Genomic DNA, 13,572 nt, shown 5'->3' on the forward strand with positions numbered 1-13,572 from the left:
TCAAAACAAAGACTATACTTTTTATATTCTTCTCTCTGTCTTTTATTTTATTTTGTCTTGTGAAGCCCCATTTCAAATCAAACAAGATAGTTATGCTAGATATTTAATAACCAATAATCATTCATTTATAAATAGAGTTTTTTTTTGTTTATAATTTGAAATCTCTTATCAAGTTGGAGAGGTAATTAATATTCAACCTTAGTGATTTCGAAGGAGATATAATAAATAATATTTCCATATGTCTTCTTAATTAATCAAGTCGTTGTAGAAATAGTAGATAGTGATATTCCTTAATTTTGAAGATGATTTTATCACAGGTTGAATCTTGTAAATCTTTTTCAAGGCTGAAAAAATTATCTAATGAATAGTTACAGTCATATGAAGGGGGCTTCCAGACGTAAGTTATCTTTATGGCGGATGGTTGAAAAAACTTCTATAATCTATTTTAGGGTTCTTCTCAACATATAGACAAAATTGACTAAGAAAAAACATTAAACTTTGACTTAATAATAATCACAAAATACAAATTCAAGGCAGAAGAAAATATGATTCAAGTTTGCATAACTCCACATCCAAAGGTGGCGTCTAATTAAAGCCAACTAATGTAATCCTAAAAGGTGTTACAAGCAAAAGGAGTAAATTACAGAAACACTACAAAAAAAAAAGAAAATATTTATAAAATTCATTTAAAATTTGCTAAGATTCAAATAGGTGTCAAGGTCATACTTATTTATGTACACAAAAGTCATTAACAATGCTAACTAATTATAACAATTATTCTATAAAAAAATGTTAGTTGTTAAGTATTTCTCAAATATTGACTAAAAATAATATATACTATAAAATATTTCATACCAAGGTCTCCATTGAAATAATGTACGTTAATTAATTAAATGAAAACATTGACTTTGGGAATCATTTTGCTATGTGAAGACCATCAAGTTGCATTGGGGCAAATCAATCATTGTTTGCATTTTTTATGTCTTTTCTAAATTTCTTTGAATATGATGATTTGTTTTCTATTTATCAACATTACCAAAAATATATACATACCCCACCAAAGTCAACACCTCTTGAAATTCTTATGCCACTAAACTTGTTTTGCTCAGACATATTTTTGTCATTACATCAAACTTTGCTAAAGGTTGTTCAAAACGCTGAAGGCAGGATTCAGCAACGTGTCCCACTTATATGTATTAAATTTGTGTATGTTTTGATAAGTAAGAGTAGCCATTATCAATTGCTATGAACTTCACAAGGTGAAGAATGGCTTTCTGAGAGTCATGTGCATTGACCCTCGAAATTCATTTAATGTGTTCAAATTGGAAGACAGAGATTTTTTGAAGTACTTTCTTTACTGTTGTCAACAACATTTCACAGAAACTATGTACCTTTATGTTCCATGACATCTTGTTTTCTGTGTATATAGACTACAAGTTCTCAACATATACATCATGACCCACCACATATAGAATTCATATAAAAACACATTTAGGATTTGAATAAAAAAGTATTTTACATTCTAGCACTTCATTTGTGTTATTGTTAGAGAATATAGGATTTAAAATTTACATTATTTATATAAGTACAAATTATAATTTTATAAAATTAAATTAGACTTAAAATTTAATTTTTAATATGAAATTAGATTTCTTATTTATTGGAAAACTTGTTATAAGATCAACATTAAATCATCTATCAATGTCTTGTATCATTATTCAAAAAATATATATATATATATATATATATATATATATATATATATATATATATATATATATATATATATATATATATATATATATATATATCGAGATTATGAATATGCATTAAAAATTTTACATTGATTAAAAATAAAATAAATTTGTTCATGATGTAAACTTCTCATCTTATATCAGTTTTGAAAAGTTGAGAAAAGTATGATATGTTTTACCTTCATACTAATTGTGTATTGAATATATTCATTTTGAGAAAATTAATGAAGATACACATATTTAGAAAACTAAATATAAATTGTAAGTATCCTATGTCAACAAAGTTTTCTTAATAACAATTTGACACCACACCACATGTAAGAACCTATGAAAAATATTCACCTTAACAAATAGTAACAATTTTATTACTAATAGTAATAAATTTTTCTTTATGAATGGAAAATATAATTAATAAGTTTATGTAAAAATAAAATGTGGAAAGCTAAATAAGAAATTTTGGTAGCTTAAATGGTAGAAAATTATGGTGATTTCAAGGACATGGGTTCAAACTCTTTTCTAGCTTTTTGTTTAAAGAAAGAAAAAGAAAACAAATAACAAAACACTTTGGGTGATTGAAATAACAAAACACCAAAACATCTTTCAGTGATTGAAATGATAAAAAATAATAATAAAATATGTTGTTGTTTTGAATCTATAAATAAGAAATTTTTTAAAAACTAATTGAGGAACACTTTGGCTAAGGAAAGACTTGGTACTTAAGTTGTCCATTGTGACACACTTCTCTTTCCTGGAAGTCTACTCGATAGGTTTTTAACTTAAATCCTATTGAACAGATTAAGTATTGTTAAACTATTATGCAATATACTCAATTGATATAAAATATGTGATGGATTCATCTTTCTGGAAGGATAAGAAGATGTCTAACCGGCTATGCCATATTCAACTTCTTAGTTCCCCAGAACGATTATATTAAGGTTATATTTATGATGGTAGGATAGAGGAATCTTAAAAACCAGAGTTGGTACATCCCTGATCATAGAGCAGCCCTGGTCAAATCCAGTAAGTTGTGACTAGTCATATGTACTGATGTTTATGGTGAGTTTGATTCGTCAAACATTTGATTCTTCTCCGGTGACCATTTATAGTGATATTTTATTATTGTTATTTTATTTTGTGATATATTCATTTTGTATGATTTTTGTGATGATTGTATTTTATTATATTGGATTTGAATTTATGCATCTGAACATGATGAGTATTATGGAGAGATTTTGTAATCGTATAGTATGAGTTGAGGAATATGAGCATGATATGAGTCTCATGGAGAGATTCTGTAATGACATGGTATTAGTGTATATGTTGATGTTGAGGGTCCTATTGTTGGAAGTTATCCTGATACTCTAATAATCATTCAGTCTCAAGTAGAGAAGGATGCATTATGTAGTGAAAGGGGCAGAAGGTCCTGGTCTATGTGCCGGTTTTGAACATAGTGTTGAGGACTAACCTTGTGAATGATATGGAGTATTTTGGAAGTGTATTTGTAAGAAGAAGTAGAAGTCATCACAAGTGCATAATCTCCCGTGACCGCTCATCAACGTATCATCCGGATGAGTGTCTATTTGGTATTGTGGGATGAGTGTCTATTGAGGATTGTGGTACGAGGGGATGAGTGTCTATGGTGCGATTGTTATATGATGGTATGAGGGTGTCTGACATAATTATTATATGATGTTTGTTGAGTGTATCAAAGTAATTATGCATGTTTTATAAATGATTTGTTGCATGTTAGCTCACCCTACTTGTTTGTGTTTGTGTTTGTGCGATGATCGTATAATTCGTTATACGAGAACAGATGAAAGAATGCCGTCTGATTCAGTGCCAATGAAGAAAGAGATAGAAGAATTCGAGTTATATTTATAAGTTTGTAGTTGAATTCTGAGTTTAAAACATACATACATACATACATATATATATATATCAACGAATTATCTCAAGTGTGAGATTATGGGATGTTACATTAAATATAATGCTACAATATATCAATTATGAATAAGTGTGAGATTATGGGATGTTACATTAAATATAATGCTACAATATATCAATTATGAACAAGTGTGAGATTATGGGATGTTACACCACACATATGTTATCTTTTGATTGGTTTAAAGCATCTCAATACAATAATAAATAAACAATGAAACCACTAAAAAAAATACGTGTGTTATGTTAAAATATTGTAAAATATCTATGTCAAAATATATTATTTTCATTATATAATATCATATACTAAGAATAAAGTTTCAATATTTTTAAAAAAAAATCATAAGAACTGAAATCAAAAGTTACTCATTTTATATTATATGAATTAAAAATATATGTAAATCTTAAGTTTAGGATTTAATTAAGAAAATAATTAAATAAATACAAAATTTAAAGTTTAACCAAACTTATTGATTTAAAAAAATAGATAGACTTGGTGTTTTCAAAATAAAGAAACCATAATTATAGATTGAACAAGTGAACCAAATTGGAGTTAAAACTTGTACAAAAGAAAAACACGTCTCTCTTTTTTTTCTCTTTTTTTTATATATTTGTGTTGTTACAGGCAAATGAATTATGGCATTGAAAATACAAAAAAATTATTTAATATTTATGTTTTAAATCATTCAAAACATTTAATAAGGTATATTTATTACGTTCACACTATGTATTTATGAGACATGGTGAACAGTCTGTTATATGTTGAATACAAACAAGGTTTGTTACAAAGTTTAAAATGGTTTTATTAAATATTGCAACGGATAAATTAAATATCACATTAAATGTGTATTAAAAACATTTTCTTTATTAATGTATTTTCATGGTACGTGTATATAAGTAACTTATATAAATGACTTTTTAATACACAACACATAATTAACAGATTACTTTGTATTAGTGTCAAATATTTACTGTAACGATATTAGTTGCAAAATCACATTTAAAAGAAAAAATACAGAGAAATTTAAAAAAAGAAAGACATAGCAACACTCTAGATCACTATTTTATGTGAAACTTACTATTTTATAAATTCTACTTAACCAACCTCTTCGAAAGAGACAACTATAACCCCTATTAAATATTGTTTTTAACAGGTGATAAAAAGGATTAGGTGTGAGAAGATAATGTAAATAATGTATAACATATATATATATATATATATATATATATATATATATATTCTTATTTTGTTTTTAATTATATTTCAAAAATTATTTTGTTATGTATATAATAATGAAGAAAAAAAAGTGAAGATAAATCATTTATTGATTACAAATAACGGTTTAAACTATTATATAATGCAGTCACATTTTTCTGCGTTTTATATATATTATCTATATTTTTTCAATATTACTTTCTTTAAAATTATAGACTATATATCAAATATAGAAAATTATATATATATATATATATATATATATATATATATATATACCACATTAAAATTAATATAAATAGTAAGTTTTAATTCATTAAAATAAAATAACAATAAAAAGGTTGATACAACAGGGCATAATATGTTTGCAATAATGATAATAATAAGAAAAACTATATACGCAATTTAATAACTATTGAAGAAGTTGGTCCCTAAGGTGATTCAAGGCTTCACCAACTTCTCCATAGGTTAAAATAATATTTCCTATCTGAAAGTGACACCGACTAATGTTTTTCTTGTTTATTTTAATTGGGTCAAAACACTAGTACAAGTTAAGGAAACACTATCTCAAGTTTCCATCATTGCTTATAAGCATAATTAAAGGAAATTGTTAGGCACGTCATATATAATTAAAGAGAAATCTAAATAATCAGATTGATCCTCTTATACTAATATATGCACATCTTCCAAAATAAACTAACTACTTATTAAACTACATTTGTTTAAAGTATATTCCTGTAAATTTACAAAATTAAAGGAGGAATTCATTTAGAAAACATACATTAATATATTCCACCAATCCAAATATATTGTTGACATGTTGTACTCTTGTAATTAATTTTTGAAAAAATAGGTATTTATAAAGAATATGCTATTTTTTTATTTATAAATTCTTTTCAAGTAATTCATACTGTTTAAGAAAAGTAATTAAGTTAATGAAAACAATAAAATTATTAATAGTTTATATTATTATGCTAAAATTACTCATACATATTTAAAGTTAAAAATAGTTAAGGTGTTGACTATCAATGTAAAAATACTCATACATAATTTAATTATTTCACATCAACTAGAGATAAAGTCAATTTAGAGTATATAAGTGGGTGTAAAAATCATCTCACAAATTGATTTTATGAGGTTGAGTTAAGCTTAAATTTTACTCCTTAATATGATATCAGAGTCATTGATATGGGCTTATCTTAGCGAAATTGGTTATTTATTAGGTCTATTGTTTCACCCATTGTTATATCGTTATCGAATCATTTATTGATGTTTAGTCTAATGCCTAAGATGTATATATCTCAACGTGAGAATGTATGTTGAAAGTTCCACATCAACTAAAAGTAAGACTAACTTATAGTATATAAGAGAGTCAAATCATACTTTATAAGTTGATTTTATGAGATTAAGTTAAACTTAAAATCAATTTATTAACAAATGCATATTCTAAAAATAAGTTAAGAAACTAAACCAAATAAAAGTTAATATAAAGTCTTTTGTGTTTTAACAATTTAAAATAGACATAAATACAAAAATGAATATTGGTATGAGACGAGTATAAAGATAGAGATGAGTCAATATACAAATACTCATCTTTGTCTCATATTCAATTTAAGAAACTGTTTATTATATATATTTAATCAATTTGAAATTTTCTCACAAAAATCGGAAAAACTTTTAAAAATATAATGTATGTGAGACAAATGTATTTATCATCTCTATTTAATGAACTACCATCTCGAAATCCCATCAATCCTCTGTAATCTACAAGAAAAAGAAAGTTGTTAACCACCATTTTCCTTTCACCACCACAAGAAGTCATAACATGTAATTATATGTTTTATTTATTCTAAAATTTTACACACAAATGTAAAATATTATTCTAATTATCAAAAATTATATTATTTAGTCGTTATACTATTTTAATTAGTAAGGTAGTTTTGAGTATAATAATCATAACTATTTTGTTTCGAAATAATCTTTATATTTATATCTGAACATACTTAATTTTTACATTTAGATGTGAATTAATTAATAAATTAGTTTTAATTGGTAGTTTTAGTTTTGGAAGATGTATATAATTGAAATAATTTTTTTAAAAAAATTCACATACTCAGAATATTTGGGAGGCATAAAAGAAACTTAAGAATAAGGAATTTTTCATTACTAAAACAAATTATATTAAAATGTATCATAATTTTTTGTAATGTAAAATTATCTACTTGTAATTAATTTTATTTAACATTTCTTTTCCATAGATAATAAGACCAAATGTTTAATCTTTGTTAAAGCATTGTTGATTTTAAATAATTTTTTTATTATTATTTGCTTTGAAAACTTCCTTTCAATCAAACCAACTTATACTAGAATTGTTAACATTATTCAATAAGCTATACGCATTTGGAAATGAATATATTATTTTTATGTAATTAATATATATCAATTGGTTTATCATTTTTCAATCTTATAATTTCTTTTAATTAATATATTTAATTTTACAAATAAATTCAATCCATCAAGGTCTAACAATGATCATGTTTCAAAAAAAATTCAAGGTTTAAACATATTCAAGTAACTAAAATGTTTATGTTTTGATATCTCTCAAATTTGTATCAATATTCTTCTTGGTCATGCATATTTTCATCTAGATTAGAATAATAATCTAGTCTCTTAATCTCATTATTAATATAGCATGAGTTTCAGAATCTTAATTATCTTCATCACTAACTATTTCTCTTTCTTTATTATTGTTTTCTACCTATATCTACATTGTTATTATCTTGTTCATTAAAAGAACACCTACCGTCATTTTCTAATTCATTTTTCTTGTCTATTTTTATAAATTTATCTATAGCGCTTATTTGTGATGTATTCAAACCATCAAATTTTCTCTTATTCTAAAGTTTTGAATAGCCTCATTCATATTTATTAGTTGACATATCTATATATTTTTATATGAGATAAAAAAAATTATAATATATAAGACACTACTAATGATAAGTATATAAAAAATGAACTAAACCAATAAATTTTGTTATGGTTGTTAAAAAAATAAACTTAGATAGTAAACTCATAATATCTTAAAATCTCAAGTCTATTTCTTTTCTTTAGTAAGTACTTAAATTTAATTTATAAATTTTAACTTTTTCATAAACCTACACAATTTATTTTGAGATTAATCATAATAAAAAAATTAAAAAAATTATTAAATTATTTTAAAAATCAATCATGCATTTAATCAGAATTTGTCATACACACTCGCAAATGCACACATTCACTGAACACACTGTAACTTATATAAACAGTGAAAAATTATCACTGTTATATTTATGATTACTCAACTAAAAGTACAACAAATATTAATTTTTTGCTTTTAACCTTTTATATGATATGATGCATTAATGCACTGAAAAAAAATATTAGTAAAAGAAAAGTGAGAAATGATGAAAATTAGGGAAAAGAAAGTGAGAAGTAAGTTGTTTGAATTAGAGGGAAGAGAGTAAAAAATGAAAGAAAATTAAAAAGGTTTAAAAATAATTTGGTTTAAATAAAAATAATATTTTAATTGATAAAAATCTTGTAGTAAAATTTTTATTTTTTGTTAAAATTAATTTACAAAATGAATGATAATAAGTTATTTAAAAGTATATTATCAATTTATATTATTTCCGAGTGCATATTTGATAAAAAAATTGCACTTAAAAAAGGACATAATGGATTTCCACTTGCACAATGAGGGTAACCAATGATGTCTTAACATGATAGTCATTCAACACATCTCATCCATTTATACGCATGTGAAAATGCACATTAAAATCAAAAAAATAATGGTATCATAAACTAGTGATGCAAAATGTCCTTTGTGCAATTAAGACAAACAATCTACCAATTATCTTATGTTGTTATAGATTCCCTTCACATGCTTAGGGATTGATGTAGCCTTTGACATTTTCACACAGAATAAACTTCAACAAGTTAGGGATGACTCATAATAGTTAAAATAGTATTTCAAGAATAATTCATCATGTTAATACATGATTGTTAGAAAAAATCAAGTTAAAATAATATTTCAAGAATGATTTTATAAGCGTTGTTAATACATGTATTAGAAAAAAAAAATTGAAATTTGAAGATGGTAGAGAAACCTTTGACTACTTTAGTTATAAGTGTGGTTGTGTGAGAGTCATAATATGATTCTTATAACAATGGTCATTGGATATGTTTTTAGTTTTTTTAGCCAACTTTTAACAATGATTATAATTTAAATTATGTGGAAACTCACATATGATAACACTTATAGTAAATAGTAAGAATAGTATGAGTTTTTATTTATTTATTTATTTATTTATTTTATATTTACCTCAAACATAAATATTCAACTAGACATTAATTACATCATTTACAAATACAATTAATTAAAATTTATTATATTTCATACGTTACAAACACAATTATAATACAATTATAATATGTAAATAAATGTAAACTTTTCGTAAGATTAAATTAAATTTTTAAATTTACTATTATAAAATGATATAAAAACATGTCTTAATGAAGTTTAATAAACCTTTCAAATCACTCCCTATTGAAATCCTTTATTTTATATGCTTAATGTCCTTATAATATAAATTAGAAATCTCATACTAACAATTAATATAACAAAACTAATATATATATATATATATATATATATATATATATATATATATATATATATATATATATTTCATAATAAATTAACTTATAAAATTAAGTTAGACTACAATTTTACTTTTATTGTATAATAATTTTTGTACTATAACTATTAGAATCTATCCTAATAGACTTATTTTATTATCCTTTTATTCTCGTACTTAATGTTTTCAACACTTTTTTCCTTATTTTCACACTCAATGTCATCATTATGAGGTGTATCAGATATTTGTAATATTTTTTTTCAAATAATAAAATTATTAAAAAAAATATTTTTTCTAAAATATAATTTAAATAAATTAAAAAAATTCAATGAATAAAAATTAACCAATAGGAGGTATTTGCGAGTATAATATCTGTCTCAATCATATTTGTTGATGAATAAAAAAATCATTTAAATGATTCTCATCATACGGGCATGACCCTAACTCGTCAATAGAACATACTGGAATCAGGAAACGTGCTAATTGATCATTTAATCCGCAAGTTACATATAAGTTACTCGTTAATTATTTTGAATATAAATTATTTTATTGATTAATGTTTTACTATTTTGAATATGAATTATATACTCCAATAATATTATATTTGTTTCACTTTTAGTTAATCTCACAGGCTTTTTTTAATTTTTATCATATTTTTATAACTTTTCTTTCTTCAACCATTTTAATTTTTTAAGTTTTAAATATAAAAGAAGTAAGTTTGTTTTGTAAAGAGATTCATAGAATTAACCCATAAAAGATATGTTTAAGTAGAAACTTTCAACCTTAGTCAGGAGAGCTACAATTCAAATTAGAATAATATAGTTTAACTTTGTCGATTTTTCCATGTTATAAGTTGAAACATACAGCAAGGAATAAGTATTTTCAACATTCTTATAATACCAACTTTTCTTAGGTAGCTTTCCGTGTCAGTATTTTATTTAACTAAATCATTTTTTACAAATCAAACTTTAAGAATATTATTATTTGAAATGTATATAATGTGTTTATTTGTTATTTAGTGTTCTTGAAAATTTATATATATATATATATATATACACATTAATTAATATTAAATGTTCTGAAAAAAAATTACACTCATAAATTATTTTTAATCTCTTTTATCAAAATGAAAAAAAAATTATTTCATGTTTTTCTGAGAATATTAAAAAAATTCACCTTGTTGTCTTTCTAACTTCAATTTTTTGAATCATTACTTCAATTTCTATGTTCTGGTGATAAATCATTGCAAGTTAGCATTTATTCATGATTGCTTTTGTATTCCTTGAGGTAGATCCTCTTAAAATATGATTTAATTATTATTTTTCATTACAAAATATAAATATGGGCTCTTAGTCATTTCAATAGAACTCTGCCTCAATAAGATTTTGTAATATACTCATGTTGTTAGAGCTTTCTGAAATGAGTGTTGTTGTAAGAATGAATGAGATCAAAATGTATTTTTTAGGAAAAGTCTCTTCCTAATTTAATCTTAAAGAATGTAGTTTAAGGCTTACTCCTTTTATTACAAAGTACAATAAAGTAAAAAGATTGCATAATAACACAAACTTTATTATTAAATATAATTTTTTTAAAATTAATTTAGAGACTGTTAAAATTAACTTTAATATTAGCAAGAAATGTGTTTACTATTTTAAACAAACAAACAAACATGGTAGATGAAAAGGAGATATATAAGTTCATTCTCTTACAATTTGTCCAACCTCATTAGTCAATATTTGAGATAGAATCAAATTTTAATGTTGCTGACAACTTGCCTCTTTTAGATTCAAATCTTAAAAATTGGAATCAACATTCCATATTATGACAAGAGAAGAACTACAAGAGATTATAGAATTTGTAAGGGAAAACAACAATGGTTTTTTTTTTTTAATTGCACTTATGTTACCTATATAATATGTAAAAAATATTAGTTTTCTTAATTCATGAAATTTATATGATTTACATGTGTAATTTAACTTAAATGATTCAATCCAATTTATTTCATAAAATATAATTGTTATTAATCATTTATTGCATAAGTGTAATTCAGTAAAAAAGTTAATTCAATTATTTTCTAAAACAATGATAATAAAATATATTAGAAAACAATTATCATATGTGAATGAATGAAAAAAATTAAATAAATACAAGTAAAAGAAAACTAGAAAAAAAATGAAAAAAAAAACTTTCTATATTTTTTCATGAAATGACCTTTTTAACTCTTTTACTGAATGTTGGTCTTCCACTTTTATTTTTAATATATATATATATATATATATATATATATATAACTAAATTACAATATATGTTATTCATAAGACACACATTCTGACCAAATGTTATTCTTTCTATGAGAGCAAAATTACACCTGATTATTTATAATTAATTGTGTTGTTAAGTTAAAATTGAATTAAAGACTTAAATTAACAGTGGTTATTTCTACTGACGCTTAAAGTAGATGAATTTCTCTTATATGTATTATGATAATAACTAACTAATATCAATCAGTTACAAGAAAAATATATTGCTTAATGATTAAATTAGAGATAATGGTTATAAAAATGTAAAAAAAACGGTAAAATTTTTAATAAAAGTGGATTGATAATATTAAAACCCATAATTTGTAATATTGTATAAAAGCTAATGAGATTATACACAACCACCACACCAAAATGATATGCGCGCAAGTAAACGTTCATTTGGATGTTGACATAAGTGATTATATCAACGGTAACCATCTACTCCTTCCAACGGAAAACAGATGCCGGGAATCTGTGCTTCAACTTGCTACGTATAATCATTTTGCTTAAATAAAATAACTTATTCCAAACATATATTTCACAACTTGAATACTTAGATGTTCCATTTAAGTTAAAATATTAAGCCTTAAAATTAGTTTTTTTCATTATCTTATAAATAATCTCTTGTCTATGGTACTGCTATTTTCTACACTAATGATTTGGACGTGTTACCCTTAATTGTGATCAGGTTCAATGCATCCAACTTTTTATTCAATATATGCAATTATACCATTTTTTTTTAATTTGAAAATGATACCATGGATGCTACATATTATCAATTAGCCTTTTAAGCTGACTTAATTAAAATATTAAACTCTGGGCCACTGTATATAAGCACACTCCTTATCATCTCCATTCACTTTGCTCCAAAATTCTTATTTTATTTATTCGGTTCTTTTCTCGCATGTCTACTAGTATATATAAGTTCTATTAAATATTTTAAATTATTTAAATAATATATTTTTATGCATTTTTAATACAACAAATAATATTTTATTCTCTTTACGTATGACTATTTCTTCATAACACATCGGGTCTTTTAAATACGATTGGAGAAAGCATGCTTTTCTAATTAACAAAAGTTTTCATTTTTAATTTCTTTTATTAATGAAATAAACTTTTTATTTTTGTAGAGGTTATATTAAACAAATGTTACTAACATACATCTTAAATAACACAATTTTCTCTATCATCATTCTTTCTTTTCAATCGAACTTTTCAATAGAAGCTAGCTCATGTAGAACTCACTAAATAATATGAGTATTAATCTCTAGTAACAAGTTATTACATGAATTTCAATTAATATACAGAAAAGGAGTCAGAATATATCAAAGATTTTGATTGACATTTTTCACACATGAAAATGTAACATTTGAACAATTCATATATGGCAAGGGGTTCACACGATGAGAGCACTAGTTTCATTATTTTTTCTAATGTAAACTATGATTTTTTTTTTTTTTGCAATTGCTTATAAAATAATAGTTTTTCCTGTAATATTCAGTTAGTAGGTAACTGGCTTCTTAAATATATAATTACAATTAATATAATTTAAGGAGTTAGATTAGAATGTCAACAAAGAGCGTGGTGTGCATAATATTCCATGCCGGAAATAAGTGATGTTATTTTCAATATAAAAGGTCAATAATCCATCCCCATTTAACTTAATGTCAGATTTTGAAGTC

The sequence above is a fragment of the Vigna umbellata genome, chromosome 5, assembly GCF_029865625.1.
Source record: "Vigna umbellata cultivar VRB3 chromosome 5, Vumbellata_1.0, whole genome shotgun sequence".
Classification (NCBI taxonomy): Eukaryota; Viridiplantae; Streptophyta; class Magnoliopsida; order Fabales; family Fabaceae; genus Vigna; species Vigna umbellata.